Genomic DNA, 22,048 nt, shown 5'->3' with positions numbered 1-22,048 from the left:
ATCTTGAGTCTCATTTCATCTTTATTTAAAGAAATTTATGAGTGAAATGAAATGAACTATACTGTATGCTTTGTAAATGGTTTTTATTTTGAAAGAACAATAAAAAAAACAAAAAAATTATGGAACCAATGCAAAAATAATATTTTTGTATTTGCAAATAAGTTTAACTAAGCAATCTATTAACTAACCAACCATAAACAAACCTTTAATGAATGCAACAGTGCAAACAAAACTGAAAGTGCAACAGTAAGTACACTGCAAATAAACAACTTTTTATGGAGGGGTGAAAGGGCAATGTTAAATTAACAGACGTGTATGCAACTTCCTTCTGGCTCTTCTTGTCCACAAGCTCTGGTGTTGTCAGGGGCATTGCAGGGCTCAAAAGAGATGGGTTCCCAGATGCTAGTGTTTTTGGTGCCCAGTGATTGGTTCTGATACAGGAATGTCTGCTGGTAGCAGTTGCAAAGGTATAGCAGGGAGAAGTTGCTGCTGGCCCCAGTACCCAGTATAGTCCAGAGGCTGAAGGACATAGCTGGATCCCATATTACAGGATGTGAGGGCCTACTGACAGAGCAGAAGCATGTTTTGGAGGAAAGCATTCTGGCTCAGGTTGGCATCCGTGAGTTGCCTCTGCATCTCACTGTCTTTTTTCCTGCTCTCCTTTGCCATGGTGATGCTGTCCTTGGCCACAGCCACACTGTCTCTGGCCACTGCAACACTTTGTTTGATGACTGCCATGATATTCTGGGATATATGCATTTCTTTCCCCCTCTGGGACCTGAGGTACATTCTCCTCTTCTCAGCCAGTCTAGTTTCCCCCTGGGATTTTGCCATGAATTCTGAAAACAGCTCATCCAGAGTCTTCCTTTTTCACTCCTTCAGGTTGGCCAGTCTCTCAGTAGTGCTGTATGTAGAGACCCTGTTCTTGGTGGTCTGGCTGGTGCAGGTATTGTGGCTGTAGGAGTATGGACAAAAAAATCAATCACTTATTGTTCATATTCCAGACAGAACATGATACATAGATAGATAGAATCTATGACTTATAATCTCTGAGGGCTGATCTACACTGCGGGGGGATCGATCCAAGATACGCAACTTCAGCTACACGAATAGCGTAGCTGAAGTCGAAGTATCTTGGATCGAATTACCTGGGGTCCAGATCAGCCCGCCCCCCTCGCCAGAAGTACCGGGGTGTGGCCGGAAGTATAAGAGGCCGGCCCTGCAGCACAGTTGGGAGAGAGCCTGCAATGGAGGAGGACGCTCGGCCCGTTCTCCAGAGGCCCCGAGAGGAGCAGGCGCCGGGCTGTTCCCGATCCCCAGACGTGGACAACGACTGGCCCAGAGTACCCGCTGCAGTTTACCCTGAAGAGCAGAAAGAGGCCTGGAGCCCACAGATACCAAATACCGGGTAGGCAGGAAGTAGCCCAGGGGCAGCCATGGAGCAGCGGGCTGCAGATTCTGGCGTGACTCAGTTGGTGCATTGCGGCTGGATCCCCGCCATCACAGGGGCAGTCAGTCCTGGGGCCTGCCCCTGCCAGGGCCCTGGGCTGGGATGCGGTGGAGTAGGGTGGGCCTGCATCCTCCTGGCACTCCACCCCAGGTGGCTGACCCCCTACACAGTGCAAGGAAGCTCTAGCCCAGGACAGGAGCTCCCTCACCACTCACCTTTATAGACTGTTTGTTTGCTGGCTGCCTGAGCTCTGCCCAGACCAAAGCCAGCATAAGAACATAAGAACGGACGTACTGGGTCAGACCAAAGGTCTATTTATCCCAGCAAAATGCAGAAAAATGCATATGATATAGCATTGCATTCAGGTGTAACTACATACTTTCATAACTCAGGCAAATTGTAGATTTTGGTAAATATGTGAAACTTTTCAATCTGTTCAAGTAGAACCAAAGTGGAAAATGCATTATTGTTGAGGCTTTGTATATAATGCATTTTGTTAATACTCTGATTTATTTTTACTGAGAAAACAACGTTGAGTACTATCAAAGAGAAACCAGAATTACCTCAATACATTTGTTTTCCCATGATGGAGGGAACTTGAAATGAAAGATCTGAAGATTTCAACTAGTTAAGCTAATCAAGAGTAGACTGAATAACTTACAAACCACTTAACTGAAAAAGTTGATAATACTGTACAATTATTTACATTTTTATCACTTTTGATAGTTGTCTTTTTGATATTCCTATCTTTGGGATACACTGTGTTCAGAATTGAATATTAAACACAATATACAAGCCTGAGCTTTTAAATTGCTTTTGTAATATTTACTGTATCTTTCCAATTTAAAGGCAGGTTGTCTACAAATATAGAAAAGATATATCTTCATTCAAAAAACAAAGACATATTTAATAATAAGTTGGTAATATCTTGGTCATTCTAGTATTGTGGTGTAAGACTGTACATATTATTATAGGGATTGGTGGTAGAAACCCCTATACTTTAGGATGAGTAACATTCTATTATTACAAAAGATTCTTGTAAATTTTTATGAGAAACCATAAAGCCTCCATCGTTTACAGTAAGATTTTGAAAATCAACACTGGAAAACCTTCAGGCTAAAGAAATATATATATATATTTTCTGTTATTGTTCCATGAAATTCTGTTCAGGTCTTCCTGGACCTATAAAGTGTTGAAAATCACTCTTTCCTTTCACTCAGTTGCATTTCTCGGGAAAATGTTGGTAGTCCGGCAAAATAGAAACTGAACATGAACATTCTACAGAGCTGGCTCCACCCACCCTGCTTCCGCAGCACTGCACTGTGCACTGGGAATGTCTGGGAGCTGCCAGAGTAGCTGCAGCAGGGGCATAGGGATTTGTGGGGAGAAAGCCAGACTGGGCCTTGACCTCAGTAGGAGCTGTGGATGCTCATCACCTTTGAATATCCGGCAATGTCTTTAGCTGACTAAATATGGATTTAGGATCCTAACTTGAGATGCCTCTGCCTGAAAATTTGAGCCTATAATCTCTCTTGGGAGGAATCTAATAAAATAGGAAGACTGAATGCTGAGAAGTTCTTAGTAGTGCCTTAACATTTTTGTTAGGGGTGCTGAGCACCTATTTTATTTATATTATTATTACTATTTTATATGACTAGCATTCTCATTAGTGGAGTTGCCCATGTTCTGCAACACGCTGCTGTCTGCCATAGGCGATGTCTACATTTACATTGCTACTGCATCTGAACTCCTGTAGTGCTTCAGTATAGACACTATGCCAACAATAGGGTTCTCCCATCAGTGTAGGTAAGTCACCTCCCCAGGAGATGGTAGCTAGGTTGACAGAAGAATTCTTCCATCAATCTAATGCTGTCTGCACCAAGGGTTATATCTGTATAGTTAAGTCTCTCAGGGGTGTGGATTTTCACATCTTTGAGAGATGTTGCTATGCCAATGTAAATTCCCAGCATAGACCAGCCCTCAGCCTACACTCACATATGAAAACACAATATGGGGGTCACGGGTTGGATACAGGGAGTACGCGTTCAGAAAAGGTTGCCCTTCAGTAATCATAGCACTATTAACTCTTTGTGCTGTGTGACTGGAGAAAGAGTAGGGAATTACATAGGCAAACACAACCAAGTATGGAGGGCTCAGATTAGCATAACATACTTTGTGGTTCTAAAAATAAAAGGTGCATACAGAATCTGAGTGTTTGCAAATGAGCAAGCAGTATAATGCCCCTAAATGCATGTTACAGTATATCATAGTGAAAAATGATATATAAAAAATATCAAGCCAGATTTTAGAGTTGAACACGTGGGTTTCCCAAAAGATTAGGCTTTAAATAAATAAATAAATAATGTGCTCAGTGTAGTAATCCATTGCTGAACCACACAATAAATGTGAATTACAAATCATATTAATTGTGATAGTATTACATTGTTAGCCATATAGAGAACAGTACCGTGTTTGTACTTGTGGATGTTTCTTAAGCATGTATGTTGTAGACCAGTGGTTCTCAAACTTTAGTACAATGACCCTTTTCACATAGCAAGCCTCTATGTGCAACCCCCCCCCCACACACACACACATTAAAACACATTTTTACGTATTTAACACAATTATAAATGATGGAGGCAAAGCGGGGCTTAGGGTGGAGGCTGACAGTTTGCGACCCCCCATGTAATAACCTCGCGACCCCCTGAGCAGTCCTGACCCCCAGTTTGAGAATCCCTGTTGTAGATAGTGCAAAGTTCTCTAATAGATGTGAATCCTGTGGCTTCAACCATATTAGTCAAAGAGATTCTTTGCCTTAGGCCGAATCCTGACTGATATCAGTGGAGTACAGCAACTTTCACCGGAGGCTCTGGTTTGCTTTTATGAAGAGATTTTGGTTACAGCTGCAATTTTAGCAGCACTCTCCCAGGGACAGAAGTCATAGATCTCCTTCTGGGATTTTGCAAAATACTTAACATAATAGAATTGGAATACAAAAAATTAACAACAGGACAAGAAGAGATTTAATTTTCAGCATAAAATGCTATTTAACAACCATGAAGTCCCAGTGTCTTAATCTCTCTCCAGACCCTTCAATTATCTTTGTTTCTGCTACTGTCTTTTTTAATTGTTGTGGCAAAAAGTGCTAATGTCATACATAGCACTAATGTTTCAACGCTCAGGATGTATGTAAGTCACTACAAAAAGAGTTAAAGTTACCAAATGCAGTAGCCACACCTAATCATAAGGGGATTGAGTGGGTTAAAACATTCACCTTTCTCTGCATGAGGACTCAAACCTTTTCTGAGGTTCTTATGTACTGCAGAGTAAGTTCTCAGGCAAAGTTTTTGATACCATGAAGAATAAGGCAAGCAACCTTGTACTGAGGCATCCCCTAGGTAAATAGCTGCTTAAGTGGAAAAAGGGAATAGTGTGTTAATCAAGAAAGTCCAGAAGAGACAAACTAAAAAAGAGAGATGCTTCTTCCTGAGAGACCAGTGATACTTTAGCAGAGGTTTCTGCAAAACACGGTGGCCTGAATGCAGTTTGTTACCACCTCTGTTCACCACTTGTGCAGATTCTGTACAGAACCAAATTACACTAGCAAATACCTTGACATTTCTCTTCCCATGGGAAATGAAATGCTGCTAAAGCCCCAAACTCTGCTTCTGCCTCAGAAAAGGGCAACAACATAATCTGATTACTTCAGATTTTATGATTAGGTAATTCTGTTTATTTCAAGGAAATGATGGCACTTTTTCACAAATGGCTGTTCACTTGTCCCTCTAAGTAAGGACATCAAGCGAAGGCTTACCATTTCCACACATAAGCAATTGTGGGCTGTCTGCTTACAAATACAGCTTCCCAGTTTTTGAAACATACTTAAACATAAAATAAGACTAAGACACCAGTAAAACATACCCCCTACAGGGGAGTAAATTTTTAAAGAAATATGGTAAAAGGCAATAAACAGAATATGCAATAATAGAACCAGAAATTGTGAAGGAAGAAAACAAGTCTTCTGTAGTATTAAAGTATAACCAATAAAATTACATATTTCCCAGGAACTTGGGAAATTAGATAATATAGAAGCAAATGTGAATGTTCCAAGAAAGTATCATGTTAAACAAATCCACAGAAGAGACATTTGGTTGGTTCACTAGAAGTACAAAGGACATTTCCCTTATCTTTCGGTTTCTGATCTGGGACCTGGGTTCTTGCTAGAAGAGAAAAGGAAAGGTTTCCACTTACCTTCACCTGGATAAATGTATTATTGTTTTTTACAGATGGGAATGACAGTTTTCTATGTATTGAGACTTGCAGCTGCTAAGTTGCACACATCCACATCCAAAGGTTTGCAGCAATGTTTGTCAAAAGTTCTGTCAGCAGTCAAGTGAGCTATGGGTAGCACCATGCAGATGTCACATCCCTTACAGACTGTTACATGGCTGCCATTCATGGTAAGTGGGCCCCATATGGGATACATCCAAAACTGCAGTGTTTATGTGTGACATTAAGCACTGACTGTGCTCATTACTGTACAAGACAAAACACGAAAACTGTCCTGGACGTGACAGGCTTCCAGGGACCTGCAGCCATTATAGGCAGGGCTGGCTCCAGCTTTTTTGCCGCCCCAAGCAGCGAAGTGGGGAAAAAAAAGAAAAGAGAAAGCCGTGATCAGCAGCACTTCGGCAGCAGCTTTACCGCACCACTTCACTCTTCGGCAGCAATTCGGCGGCAGGTCCTTCGCTCCGAGAGGGACTGAGGGACCCGCCGCTGAATTGCTGCCGAAGACCCAGACGTGCCGCCCCTTTCCATTGGCTGCCCCAAGCACCTGCTTCCTGCACTGGTACCTGGAGCCGGCCCTGATTATAGGGAGTTTAAAGTATGTTCTGAAGAATGCATTCATAGGTGATGTGGATAGAAAGGTCATTATAGACCCTGACCTTTCTGTAAGAATATATTCTTCTAGACAGAAGGGGATAGCAGATCTTAGATCTTGATCACGTGTGACAAGATAGAACAGAATATGGTAGGACAGGATGATTGTGGCAGTAGCATTTAGGGCAGAGTAGAATAGGGAGTAGAAAGTCAGTGAGGGAAGTTATAGTAAAGCCTTAGGTGAGATGACAAAAGCACAGACCAGGTTTTAGTTATAGGAACAGAGGAAAATTGTTGGTAATATTGTATAGGAAGAAGCAACAGCTGAACTGAGAAGAAGGGGTGAAAGTGAGAAATTCCCTGAGGTCACTTATTTTCAGATTCATTTTAATGTTGGCTGGATATGTGTTGTGTCAAATCTGGAATCTAAGACATAATCTATAAACGTGTTATTAATGTCCCACTTTTGTGGCTGTGGTTAATACTCATTTCACATCAGTTTTATTTTTAACATTTCCCTAATACATACAGTGTGTCATAAAAACAAAACAAAAACAAAAAACAAATAAAACCTCTGCACTCTGGTGCTTAATGGGGTTGCATTGTGTATATGTCTACAAAAAGAACAAACTGAATATAACCCACAGACAGATGAACATCTGAAGCTAATATACTTGAAAGTGATAAACAGCATGGAAAACAGAACTGTGTCACCTTCCAGGACATCAAATAGTAACCTCCCAAATTAAATGCAAATAAACTATTATTATAAATGCATTTTATACAAATGAAGCAAAGACTCAAGTTCAGAGTGTTAATTGTTAAAAGCCTGGAAACAGCTATCAGGACAAAGTTCGTCATATAAATGACAAGTCCTGCAATTTCTCTTTAACAAGACATAATGAGTTTATATTTGGAATTTCCTCTGGGAATAGAAAATTCATTCTGTTTGTGAATTAAGTCTGGTATTTTACATCTGATGAATCCCCAGCCACTTCCCCCAAAAGTGAACTTTTGACTGTATACCAATACTTGGTTCCTTTTCTTTTCCTTGCATAACTGGAAAGCAAAGTTCAAAGCTGCATACATGGGTATTCATAAAAAATGAGTTTTTCACTGGACATGTTCGCACATTCATCAAATTGTAGAATGAAATAATATCAGACAAATCACAGCTATCCAACACAGTTCGAATACTGACTACTGAGAGAAACCTCTTCATGATTAATCCACAGTGTTTAAAAAGTTTGTCATATACTTTAGAATAACAAATCATGATGAAATCTTACAGAATATCCACAGGCAGAAAAAGAAATGATGGTATAACTTTGCAAATGTGTTGACCTGAATTTGATGGGTTAGTTGTTATGGATCGCCACTGATTGCATCCAACCAGAAGATTTATAGGTTCTTGTCCAATTCAGACTACAGAGTTCAAGAACTCAGAGAGTTCTATATCAGGAGAGGACTCTCGGGGTGCTTGGCAAGAACACGTACACTGAGGACAATACCAAATGGATAAAACTTTTATTGAAATTAACATAAAAATAAGAAATGCAATGAAACTTATAACTGTAAAACAGTAAAAGAATTCCAAAACTCCTGGTGATAACATTTCTATTATAAGTACCTTACCCTGACATACTCACTCTTCCTTGAGGACCCAGTAATAGGAAGTGAAGGACCAGCCTCACTCCTGGCATGCCCGATTACGCAATGGTGCTGGCTTCCCCAATGGTTAGGAATGTTGAGTAGTTATACTATACTGCACAAGCTAAGCTAATAGCATGATAGAAGATAGGATAGTCTCTACAGCAGGGCCGGCTCCAGGCACCAGCCCACCAAGCTTGTGCTTGGGGCGGCACCTGGAGGGGGGCAGCGTGGTGCAGTGCTCCGGCTCCGGCCGCCGGGGAGAGCGGAGCCCCGGCCGGGACTCGCCGCCATCCCCCCGGTGCTCTGGTCGCCGGGGAGAGCGGAGCCCCGACCGGGACTCGCCGCCCTCCCCCCGGCGCTCTGGCCGCCCTCCCCTGCCGCGCTGGGGGGGGGCGGCCGGAGGCTTTTTTGCCTGGGGCGGCAAAAAAGCCAGAGCCGGCCCTGCTCTAGAGTATAAAAACACTCCAAGAAACCAAAGCTTCAGGAGTTAGAAGAGCCTAGAACCCAGAAGAGCTCTCTTACAAGGTATTTTATAGGATCCTGACCTATGTAATTCACGCCTAACCTACCATACCCAAATTTTATTTCCGTACCCTAAGAAATTTACCCTTCTCATATAGGTTAGTGGATTATGACACTTACTTTCTAAATATATTAATAAGTATTATCTCACTCCAAAACTGCCAACCTAGGCTCTCGATGACCTCCAAGTTGTGGTGTACTCTGCGGTTACCAACCAGTTGTAGACAGGAGTGCCGCCAGCTTTTCCGCCGAGGATCCCACCCCAAAATGTCGCTCCCCCCCACAGAGGTGGCATAAGGTCCCGGCTTGGAAATACCGCCGCGGTCGCCGTCCCCCAAATTACAGCGCCCTAGGCCTAAGTCGCCTAATGGGTTGCGCCAGCCCTGGTTGTAGATGCCGGATAAACCTGTGATGTGATGTGGATAGTTCCTCCCTTCGGTTCCCCAAAGTTCAGGGACCATTCTTATCTGTGCCAAAGGTTGCCAGCTTTTATGGTGACATATTCATAACTGATTATACTTTTTGCTATATAGCAGATCTTACCAGATCTTACAGGCCCGGTAAACTTCTTGAATTTCAGCATTTCAGCAAAACTTATTATTAGGAAACACATGCCTCAACACATCCTAAATTCCAAGGAATTAATACTAATAAAATATAAGAATAAAATGGATTAATTTCAGAAAAAGAAACATTAATTGATATTGCTGGCTGGATTAGTAGGATATAATAGCTAGCAAAAATAATCCTATGGTCTACAAATGCAGGGGCTAAAGTTAGGCACCTAAGCCCATATTTGACTTCTAGAAGAGAAGAGGATGAACCTTTGAAATACGTCTACCTATCCGCAGTAAGATTTTTGGCCTACATTCATTGAAATGGTTATTCATTAGGAATCACTCACATGTCACCACTAATAAACATGAGATTACTAAAAGTATTTGTGTGTGTGTGTGTGTGTGTACTTATATGCATGTATATTTTTCTTATATGAAAAAAACGAAGACAATCAAAAATTACATGCACTATTAAGGTCAAAATTTCATATGCACAAAATAAAGGAAAATCACATTATGGCTCCCAGTAGCAACTGTAACATAGCCTCTTGATTATATGTAGTATTTTGTATACAGCGCTAATTGTAATGTTTATAGATACAGTATGTGCAATATGACTGTTATGGCTGTTCTGAGAACCCTGGACTAAATTCTCTCTGGAACACACTATCTACTTCAATGTCAATTATACGTGCATATCAGCAAGCAGAATTTGACCTTTCAAGAAAATGAAGGATATGACCAAATATTGTGATCTGAAATTTTTCTGTATTTCTCACTATTATTTGCATTCTGGCAGTGCCCGTGATGTGCTAGGTGCTGCTCACATACACAATGTGCAAGCAGCGTCCTGCCCCAAAGAGTTCACAATCATCATAGGAAGGGCCTGAGAGAAAGGTAAAACACATAATCAAAGTATATGCATTTATTGCATGCATCTGTGCTATGGCAACAGAAGAATGCAACTAAATGGTGGTTATAATAATTTACTGAAGAAGACCCAAAGCACATTTCAAATATTGACCATGTGCCAATCTATGTGCAAAGGGTGAAAGGATATCTATGTGGGAGTGTAACAGGACCCAAATCAGGCTTTTCATGTCTCTGAATAGTCTGTTAAACAGACAATTCAGCCAGGGAAACAAAGGAGGACTTTCCATTGGCTTTGGATCAGGCCTTTTTTTTCCTCAAAGGGGTTTTGGCTTAGATGGCAGTAGAGAATGGGGTAGGAAATGGAAAAAAGCTAGGGAAATTTTCTCTTCAAAATGACCCATTCATTAACCTCCCAAAGTCTTGTCCCTCTCCTTCTACGTCACTTTGTTTTCCAGTGGTTTGCCTTATCATTTGCTGGCTGAACATATTCCAAACCCCTATTTTTACCAGGGCACATCTTTGAAACCTTTATTTATTTATTGTGAATGATGAGATTTTAAAAAGGCACTCATCTGCTATGCTTTACACCTTTAAAATGATTTAAAATGACAATTCAACCAAAACAAAACATATAGCAACCACCACCACAACCCCAGAAAAACTGCAGCTAAACTCCACCCAAGTACAATCAAATAGGTGGGACTTTCCTCATCAAATCATCATCACCATTGTTTGGATCTTCCCATTTAGGAATTTCACCAAAAAGTCACAATGTAGCTATAATTATTTTCTCAAATATTGTAAAAATACAGAAAGTAAATTTTATTGAAGTAGAATATCAACCACACTCTAAACTTGTTTATTGGACAATTTCGTGGCCCAAACCCTGGATCTGAACACCTCCAGATCTTGAGGTATGACAGCAATGGAACCTAGCACTGGAACCCAGAACCAGGTCCATCCCCATCTCTATAATGGGCCAACTACAATCCTAGATACACAGACCTTCCCCTCAAATTATGGAAGATATTTTTTCTCCCCCAAAAACTCTAGTTCAACATTTTGAGGCATGGACCCATTTCCAGTCATAACATTTTCTCTGTTTCATCACTTCTCCTACTGGTCTGCCTCTTCTCTTTTTCCTTCTTCAGAGACGTCTGTTTTCCGAAACATGAGTGCATATGCAGCTGCTGCTGACAAGCTAGCAAATTCACTGCCAGATTTTCAAACCTAAAAGTCTTCCAGTGACAACTGACATGCCACTTGTTCAGTAGCAAATGTCACGTGGAAGTCTTTCCTCTGGGAACTCACCCTGTTCAATCCTGTCCATTTAATGAGCCATGGAGATCTAGGAAATCACTCTCTCTTCATTTATAATTTTCAGTGCAACTGTTGGTGTTGAAATTGAGGATAGCTTCTGGAAGGCAGCAGGCTCCATTCACTCTCAAACCAACCAGCTGTGCCACCAGAGAGGAAGCTATTGGAATACATTTTCTAGAGCAATTGTTGTGGAAGCATGGCTATATTCAAGACCAAAGTATCCTTTGGCATGAGGCCATAAAAATCAAATGTTTTCTCACTCACAACGGCAAACCAATCTGATATGTAGCTTCAGGCTTTGCTCTGTGTTGTGGCCTAATATAATGGGAACTATGCAAATTGGAACTTGGGCCAAATTCATTTCTGGTGCAATTCCTTTTGGCAACAGGAATGAATTTGGCCCCTTGTTTTCTGAGTTGATACTGAGTAAGCATTTTATAACATATGGAACAAAGTAGGCGACCACGATCAGTTTTTCCTTTTCTTGATGAAAATGAGGATCTTTATTTTCATATTTTCAAGCAATCTTTACATTGTGTTCCAAAACTTCCACCACATAAACACTTGTATTTCCCATACTATGTTACACATTTCAAACCATTCCAAAAATTGACTTATTATTGCACTTATGGACATTGCTAAGCTTCATCCCATACCAGTGACATCATGGTTTCCATAGTAACTAATGTACTTCAGATGGAAAATAGCAAAGAGAAACTAAAGAAAGGACAACCGTTGAAACAATAAGTGGCATAAACTAAATATGGCCATTACGGTATGCTTCTGCTAACCATTTATTCTGTCCCTGGTTCAGGAAAATCTGCATAACTCACCTGAGGTTCTCTCAGTCAAGAGCAAACAAAACATCCAAAATTTTTTGAAGTAAAATCTTCTGAGCACGCCACTCCATCATGTGGAGAGGAAGCATGTTCTAGAGGGAAAAGCTACAGGAGTAGGGGGTGTCAGTGGAGCTGGGTTATTTTTCTGGCTGTGCTCCTGAATGATTGCATGGCCTTGGATTCCCCCCTGTAAAATTAGGATAACAACACCCTCCTACCGCTCAGGGGTTTGTGATCCTTAACTCATTAATGCTTATAACGTGTTTTGAGACTCTTAGATGGAAAATACTAATGAAATGCATGATATTATATTCTTTATGTATATGGGATAGAAAAGCTGGAAAAAAATTAAAATTTTGTTTGGATAAACATCCACAAGCTCAGATGCTTATCTAAAGCTTATGAAAACCTTTTAAATCCTCCATCCTTTTCTACTTTAAATCTTCCAATAACTTTTTGGCTCCACTTCTCTTTCCTCAATTCAAAACATTTCAGTAGGCTTCTCTAGTGATCCTAGAACTCTCATTCCATGCTGTAAAATGGCTGCCCTTCTCCTTGCAACCTTACCACTGAAAATACTGTTGCCATTAACTTCAGATTTCACATGTCATGATTCTGTGCCCAGTGAGCAGCAATACTTTAATATAGTAGCAACTGGAGACCAGCAAAGAGGCCAATGGAGTTTTTGGGCCTTGCAATAATAACTTAAAAGGTTAGGGATTTGAGGAAATAGGAATATATTGGAAGGGAAAAGGCTGAGGAAAAGAACAAGGGCTTATTAGAGAGTTATTGGTTGGAGTGAAATAACTAGAGGGTAAAGTTTTCAAAAGCAATGAAAGTCATTTATAGCTGGTCTTAATTTCCATAAGAAGCTACATTGGTATAACACCTTCATATTGGCATAACTGCCTCCACATTATATGGTTGTACTGCTTTAACTATATCAGTTTCTAAACCATGTAGTTAGCAGTACAAAAACTATGTGTATACCAGCCTGTAGGCACTTTAATAAAATTATCCAGGATCTTTTAGAGATTTGTGGGGAAGCCAGGACAGTTAAAAGGCTATTGGAGGGCTGCAGTGAGAAGGGAAAGAGAAATATAAAGCCACACTAGGAGAAAGGGGAAGAGACTTAACAGAACTGGGAAAAAAATATTTAGGTTTGGTTCATAGGTTGGGAAAAGCTTTGAGCTGCTTACTTTCTGAAACAGATTCATCCATCCTTAATTACTTAGTACAGAAAACTCTGATTATATTTAATAAGTTTTGAAATGAGACCTGCTAAGAAGAGTTGACAAGGGTAGGTGTTACAGAGGAGCTGTACAGATCTTATTCCCTGCTAAATAATTCCCCATAAACTGTGTCAACTTTCATTAGCTAAAATAAACACTACAACTGCTGTAGAGCTTAGATTTCCAGCACAACAATCCCAAGTATCAATTGCTTCTGCTCTTATATTCCAGAAAGCTCAAACAATAGACAGCAGCAGATTTTTGTTAGTGTCTTTCAGCAATAACCCTTCAAAAAGAAGGGGAGAAAAAGTGTTGTGTTCATTGAGCTGAAAATAAATGTAAATGAAGTAAATGATTCTATGATTCTATTATTCTAGATTAAAGGAAAAAAGCAAACAATTAGAAAGTGTTGGGCATTGATATGCAACATTAACCCCTCTTGTGGATCCTGACATGATTCCAACTATGATTTAACAGTAGCACTGCCTTTTGAGTGACATTCTACTCACCATCAAGCTACAGTTTCTGTGGATATAACCTCTTGCCTGGAAAGCGAGATCTGCTGAAAACTGTAATTCTGGAAATGACATCAGAAAACATGACATTGCTGATGCTCACATACAAATAATATGGGATGTGGTATTTTGGTCTGTTTGCAGTCAGCAGACACGCATATTTGGAGGTACATAACATTCTGTAAAGATAGCCCTGTGTAATTCAGCTCCCTCCACTTAATTCAATAATTTGATCAAAACCTCTAGAACCAAGTCATTTTAGTTTTTTAAAAACACACACACAAACATACACACACGCACACACTCATTCTTTATTTTGATCATTTGGGGATGAAATTCTCCCCAGGGCAGAAAACCTGCAGAAGGCAATCTGCACTTCTTAAACCCTCTGTCTCCAATTCTATGCTGGATTTTTGCCAAGAAATTTTCCATAAACATGTTTACCTGATAGGTAATTACAAAAGGAACATTAATTTCAGTGTTATTTTCTGCCATTTCAGAGATGATATATTTGCATGTGGGCAGCTGTACATTATACTAAGGCGCGTTCAATCATAGGGTCATGATAGATTGTTAGTGGCATAACATCTGTATAAAGAGAATGACCACCTCCCACACACTGCTATTTGTAGCCACTTTTAAAGAGGCACAGGCAATAATAGGTTTCAGAGTAGCAGCCGTGTTAGTCTGTATCCGCAAAAAGAACAGGAGAAGAAGTGGGCTGTAGTCCACGAAAGCTTATGCTCTAATAAATTTGTTAGTCTCTAAGGTGCCACAAGTACTCCTGTTCTTTTTACAGGCAATAATATATTCTTGTGACAATAAATAATCTCACTACTAGTTTTACAGTGTTTTACTTCTTTCCATTTTCACCATTCCTTGGAGCAGTGTTACAAAAAGGCTGAAAAATTGTACTGTACTATATTTTATGAGTAAAGAATAAATGAATAAGGTTAAACTCTCCCTTTATTGATCATAGACTGTTCTCCTCTGTTAAAATAATAAGGCTAAATAATATCACCTTATTTAAAAGTTAGAGCTTGCCAAAAATGAGCACAGGCACTCCAGGCACAAATTGATAGCCTTGTCCACCTGAATGACCACCTGCTAGCAAGTAACAAGGTTTGCAAAGTTTCAGAGTAGCAGCCGTGTTAGTCTGTATCCGCAAAAAGAAGAACAGGAGGACTTGTGGCACCTTAGAGACTAACAAATTTATTAGAGCATAAGCTTTCGTGGACTACAGCCCACTTCTTTGGATGCAAAGCTATTTATGTATTTCATTCTAGCTATCTGAAGCTAATTGATGTAATCAGACAGATTATTTGACAATATTCACCTAAACTGGAATAAGCAGCAGGTCATTCTTCCATTAGAAACTGATTATCAGGAGAAACATACAATAGATACATGATACAACTAGTTTTCATGTTGAATGAGTGTGATGCTGTATGATTGAATATGGCTATTTATGGCATTGCTATTACCACTGCTATGCAATTGCAACAAATCTTGTACAAAGTATGTCATGTAAGGTGTTAATGGGAAAGTTATGATTTGCTCAGTATGATTATCCTGTGTATATGCATGTATCATCTTTGTATCTAAGGTTATGAATATTGGCCATGGATTTGCATCTTATATATGTGTTGTATTCCTGGGTAACACCCACCAGATAAGATTTACATCAAAGCCCGATAGCTACCCATGTCCTTGATGGCCCATTAGGAACACTTAACTCTCACAATGGGCCATAGAAGAAACTCCTCCTGCCTAGATAGCTGTTCCTGTGGCTCCCTCAGAATTCCAGGGGCCATTGGCCACCCCCTGTGAGTCATCAAAGCATGTAAGGATATGTGATATGCTCAGGTGACCCTGGAATTCATCTTGGGCCAGTAACTTTCCACAAACAGAAGAACAGGAGGACTTGTGGCACCTTAGAGACTAACAAATTTATTAGAGCATAAGCTTCCGTGGACTACAGCCCACTTCTTCCGAAATAGTCCACGAAAGCTTATGCTCTAATAAATTTGTTAGTCTCTAAGGTGCCACAAGTCCTCCTGTTCTTCTTTTTGCGGATACAGACTAACACGGCTGCTACTCTGAAACCTTTCCACAAACAGAAGCTGTGAGCTTTGTTTGAGACAGTAACATTTCATGCACATGGCAGAGGATATAAAAGACCCCTGAAACATCTCCATCTGCTCTTCATTTCCTGCTTCGTTTCTCTGGACTGTATTTCTAACAAGGAAGCTTTGAACAAGAAGTCATGACCCCCGATATGCTAGGGTAATTTTCAGAGTGACTTTTGCAAGCGAGCAGTTTATTCCATCACTGATATGATCTTGATCTGTGAACAGTGAAAAATCATTTCTATGTGTATGAGCTATTAATCATTAATATCTCTCTTCTTCTTTTCTTTTATTATTAAACCTTTAGTTTTTAGTTACTAAAGGATTGTCATCAGCGTATTTATTAGGTAAGAGCCAGGTCAATGTATGACCCAGATAAGTGGCTGATCCCTTGGGATTGGAAGGACCCTATATCTGCTGAAATTGGTTTTCAGTAACCATTCATCATAAAGTCCAATGGCTGGGTGGTGAGCCAAGGGCTGGAATGCCTAAGGAGACTGCAGTTTTCACTTTTTGTTGACCAGTGTGGTGAGACAGAAGCTCACTTTTGTTACTGGCTTGGTACAATCTAATGATAGAATAACCATCAGTTTGGGGGTGAGTCTGTCCCATTTCTCATCAGTTTGTCCTGAATTTGGCATTCTTAGCTGTGACCCACCGATGCACGGTGACAGTGAGCCTACCAGAAGATGGTTTTATGGATCTCAGTGACAACAGTGTATTTATGTAAATAAAATTACTGTGGATTTACACCAGTGTAGCTGAATCAGGATCTGGCCCCCTATATCTGGCTGGCTGGCTGAGGTATTTCTGAGGTGCCTATCATCATGTGTCTAAGTGCCACTGGATCATAAAATGGAAATCTTCCCCATTAGTTGTGTTGCTGAAGATGAACTTCTCTATTAATGTTCTGTTTGTTAGTTCACTAAACAACACTTGCCATGTACAACTTCTGAAGTTGTCTGTCTTAATGCACTCAAATTTGAATTAAATTGGCCCTAAAGATTATGATCTAACATGATTTAATGGCAGTGAAAGATGCCTCTTTCATAAAATCAGATTGGAAATGAAAGGCTGGATGTTATAATTTTTATGCTTCAACTGTTATTACTAGTTTCAGTGCTTCAACAACTTGACAACTTACGTATGCCCTGCAAAGGAATAATTTTGGCAGATGATATTGGCTATTAGCTTTATATTCTGTCCATTATATATTTTGAATGTGAGCAGTTTCATTCCAGTTACTTAAATCATGGCCATTACCAGGAAACTAGAAAAAAATATATACTTTGCCTGCTTGTGCTCCAAAAGCAGTTCTAGAAGGCTCAACAAATGAGACAAAGCACATAAGTAAGGTAATCAAAACAAAAACATGCAAATCTCTCAGAAGGTCTGTTCTTCATCAAATGCATATGCAAATTGACACTAAAGTACTTTTTAGTTTTGATTATTTTCTATTCTCCACTCTAATGCTCTCTCGGAAGCTTTGAAACATAAAGGTCATGATAATGAAAAGTCTTGTTCAGTTTTGTGGGTGCAATTTCATGCCTGAAGCTACTTGTTGGAGTAAATGCCACCGTTTTTTATGTGAGAATCTGATTTCAAAGCAGGAGTCTTAGGGACAGATTTTAAAAGATAACTCCCATTTTGCAATTGCTATTTCTTCTGGGCTTAAACGCAATGAAGTTGGAGAGGGTTCACGTCAATGCTTTATATATATAATTTACTCTCCATTCTTAGAAACCAATCTTTTCTTGTTATGCTAATTTTCTCTGTTCTATGAAATAGACAGCAGTTACTTTCCTTATTATCTGAATTACAAGTCAATGTGCTGGTCCCTTGTTTGCTTCCTTCTTTCTGCAGCAAAGCACAGATCCAGACTTTGTTTTCTACTCCCTCTCACAGTCCTAGCCCTGTTCCAGCAAGCATAAAGCAATGGATTGGATGCACTAGTGGTAGTACAAAGTATTGCTAATTACACCTTCCTGCCCCAGGATGACCCTTTGCACTCTAGGGAGGATTCATCCCAAAGAAAAGTAGCTTTAATTTTCTTCCAGAGACCAACAGAAACCCCACTAGGAACCTGATCCACTTCCCTCTAAGACAATGGGATTTTTTCCCATTTATTTCATTAGTAGTTGTAAAAACAACAAGGAGTGCTTGTGGCACCTTAGAGACTAACAAATTTATTTGGGCATAAGCTTTCGTGGGCTAAGACCCACTTCATTAGATGCATGGAGTGAAAAATACAGTAAGCAGTATATATATTACAAGCACATGAAAAAATGGGCATTGCCTTACCAAGTGGGGGGGTCAGTGCTAACGAGGCCAAGTCAATCAAGCTGGAAGTGGCCTATTCTCAACAGTAGACAAGAAGGGGTGAATATCAACAGAGGGAAAATTACTTTCTGTAGTGCTAATGAGCCAATTCAAGTAGCTGTGTCTGCCATAACAGAGGCTGATGAAGGAATGCACTGAGTCAGTATATCCCCCAGTTGCTCTGCCTATAAATCGTTACTGGCCGATATAGATTGGCTTCCCCTGGCTCACCTGAAGAGAAGATTGCAGTTGCTTTCTAACCCTATAATTTCCTCCAGTGGACTTTTCCCTGCTAGGATCCTGCACTAATGTTATTCACCAAGAAAAATAAACCCAGTGTAAACCCTGCACTAGTGTCAACTCAGGCTGAGTGTGGTTCAATATTAAGTGCCACAGAAAACAACAGCTGCCAGATGTAATTTGTTTGTAGTTTCCATGAAAATGTTCAATAGATTCTTTTCTCATAAAAGATATACTTGAGTCACCAGAGCATTCTCCAGGAGCTTCAAATAATTTCAAAGTATGTCAGATTGTGGCTCAGACCTGTTTTTATTATTTTTATTCATAATTTGTATTGTGGTAGCAACTAGAGGCCAGATAAATATAACCTTTAAAAACAGTTAGACATATATATACGGAAGACAGGATTGGCCAATGAGTTGGAGATTGGATATGGATTGGGTTTAGGCTAAGGTTCAAGTTTGATGCCAAACCAGGACCCAGGATTGCATTCATATTTGATGAAGACAAAATCTGGAAATTGCAGTCATATGAGATCACCTGTTTTAAGTGAGATTTCTGACCTATTGTTCTGACCTCTTGTAATAATGGCCATTCTCAAGAAATGGTGGCTACCTCTACACTAGAACTTGGAAATAGCCCTCCTCCCATTTGGGATCTGTTTTGAAACAAAAACCATTGGGGCCCATTTAGATCCAGAAACTCACATAAATTCTGAGGAACTCAGATTCAAGATCCCAATCTTGTTTCATCTCTAGAAGATAGTCATTTTGGGAAGGAGAGAACTTTACTGTATGTGACAGCTAACAATCTTGGATGGCTTCATTCAGTTGCCCTTAAAGGAGAGTAAAAGGTGCTTTTATATTTCCATCAGCTATTGTTAATGAAGAACTGCAGGTGGTTTGTGCTGCTCACAACTTCATTCAAGCTTTCTAAAGCTTGTAATTTATATATGTTGTATTCATTATTTAAAATCTCAATATAATATGTAGTGCAGAGAGAATAAATATTGGATGTTAGCATTTCCCTGGTAAGATCTTGATCATAGAAACAGAACATGAAAAGAAGAATATTTCCTTTTTCCTGCAGATAACTAGATGCATTTTTTTTGTAAAGGCCAGGAAACATATTTGCAATTTGTTGTGTAAAATGTCCAACATGGATCACTGATAATGGAATCCTACTAAACACCTCAAGTATTCTAATAATTTGTCATGGATATCTGCATTTCCATCCGGTTAATATAGAGTTCTTCTCATAGGATGATTTTGTGGCAACAGTCAGTGATTCTTGGCTACAAAGATCTTTTTTTAGGATGAAACAATAGGTACTGTACTTAGCTATCGCTCTGCATAACAGATTCTAAAGCTTTGTATTAGCGTTATAATCTACTAGTTCTTAAGGCTATTTTCTGTGAATTTAGCAGCTCATATACTGTGTTAAAATGTCTCTCACAACCCTTGTTATTTGAATCATTTGTTTTAGCACTACACAGAATTCAGAATTCACTGCATTCTGTACAATTACTACCTATATTGTCTTCATTGCTGAACTATTCAACTGAACAAGGGCATTTAAGTATGTTCAATTTTTTCAGCTCTAATTACATGATCCACTAGCTTTTATAGTTTGTCTGTTTTACAGTAAGGTGCAATGGTCTGGCACAAACACTGAAATAAAGAGTCATCATTTATTTTCCTATATTAGGAATTGTATTTTCATTGTTCACATAGTTAACTTTGCAAGTGTCAGAATTCAATGGCTTCATGATATTATAGACAGAATAATGATGAGGCCTTGAAGAAACTGGATATGTACTGTTTTCTAGCCTGTCCATCTGAACAGGTGAATGACAAATAAAAATGTACTAGGTAAGTCACCACTAATAAGGACATGGATGCAAACAAATAAATATATGGATGTAAAATTTCATTTGTGTAATTTCTGCTTATTGTTGTAAAGCTGAAGTTTAATGTTAGTTACTGTCACATCGGATGGTAATGACTTAATCTGACAATTTATGCCCTGCATTAGGTCAATTGTACCATGAATAATCATGATTAATTTGTGTTCAAGGTGACAGTGAAAAGATCACAGATGATCAATCATGTGTTCTTATTGTTTGGCTGACTTTTTCATTATTAGGCTACAGACGTGATATGGCACATAGCTGACTCACTGACAATCTAAGTTATGGGTATGTGAGTAGGTCATGCTGCCAATGGGTCACACACTATAGTTCTGGCTGCCTTGTCTAATTATCATTTGAAAAATCCCTGTTAAAATGGAATAAATATCCATAGTGATTTTACAAACCGGGCCATTTCAATAGATACCTCCTACAGTAGAACTCCCGCCGCATTATATAACAACAAAAACAAGCCTTTAGCTACATGTATTTAGTGCATTCTATCCTTCTTGATGAAATAGGGACAATACAATTGCAGGGAGGCAGCAGGTCACCCCAGTCTTTCTAAGATGGACAGTAATGTATGGTGCTTATCTAAAGCATTACTCTCAAATTTCCATAAACTAGTTTTTACCATGCACCTGACTGAGCCTTGAATACCTGTGGCTGATTCTGTGTGCCTTGATTTCAATCGATACAGTATCAGGACCCTGATGTCTTCCCTCAGAGAAGTAAAGAAGCCTCCTGTAGGGAGAAGAAACCTTTTTAATGTTGTCAATATTAGGTTTGTAAGAAACCTAGAGCCTGGAATAGGCAACTCAGTATTAAAATGAACAATAAATAATCATGAATCCTTGGGCATTGTGTTCAGATGGGCTGCCCAGGGAATCCCAGCGAAAACAGCAGTCATTTGCCATTATCAATGTTTCATTTTTCAGTTCTGATATGTGTCATATGACAATGGTAAAGAATTACAGTCACTTTCTTCTAACACAGAACAGTAAAGTTTATTGGAATAAGAAAAGCAACCTGAGAACATCTCTCTTTCACATACACATTCTCACACACACATGGTGGGGCTTCAGCCTAGGACCTTACCCAATATCTACTGCCTGGCTTACTGCTACAGATTGAAAGAAATAGTGTACATATTTTCATACAGTTGCACAGATGAGATGTGAGTAAATGCTTGGCAGAAGCTTGGCAAAGTAATAAAAAGACTTACAAGTCTGAAACATTTGTTAGAAAGATATACTTGTGCCACATCTATACTTCTTTCAGTATTTAATCTTCCAGTATTAAAGCTGAGAAATTATGGAGAAAGGATCTGTCTGTATTAATTATATGGAACTGCTACATTATGTCCGGAACAATTATGGTAATGGTTTCCCACTAAATTATTTTCAGAGTCAGTTAGTCCTTGGTCATGGTCATCATTTGTGAAATAATCATGGACTGGAAATACTGTTCACTCCTGGATAACTGTGACTTTGTCATGTTTTACTACTGAAACCAGGGAATCAAACCGTGTGAAAATCTCACTTCTGTTATTTAAACAATAAATCATTTCTACTCATTAGCTGGTGCTTACAATAAGAGAAACATTTTC

At 39.5% G+C, this 22,048-nt stretch overlaps 1 long non-coding RNA gene across 1 annotated transcript; it reads right to left on the bottom strand.

Moving 5' to 3' along the window:
• Nucleotides 1-66: 66 nt before the first annotated feature.
• Nucleotides 67-21,184, bottom strand: LOC135983671 (uncharacterized). The gene is made up of 3 exons (XR_010601393.1): nt 21,100-21,184; nt 13,837-13,904; nt 67-955 (listed from the first exon to the last, which is right to left on the bottom strand). It is a non-coding gene; the product is annotated as an uncharacterized LOC135983671 (long non-coding RNA).
• Between the last annotated feature and the right edge of the window lie 864 nt (nt 21,185-22,048).

The sequence above is a fragment of the Chrysemys picta genome, chromosome 5 (assembly GCF_011386835.1).
Source record: "Chrysemys picta bellii isolate R12L10 chromosome 5, ASM1138683v2, whole genome shotgun sequence".
Lineage (NCBI taxonomy): Eukaryota > Metazoa > Chordata > Testudines > Emydidae > Chrysemys > Chrysemys picta.
The sequence above is the reverse complement of the archived record's forward strand: the minus strand, read 5'-3'. Positions and strand labels throughout refer to the sequence as shown.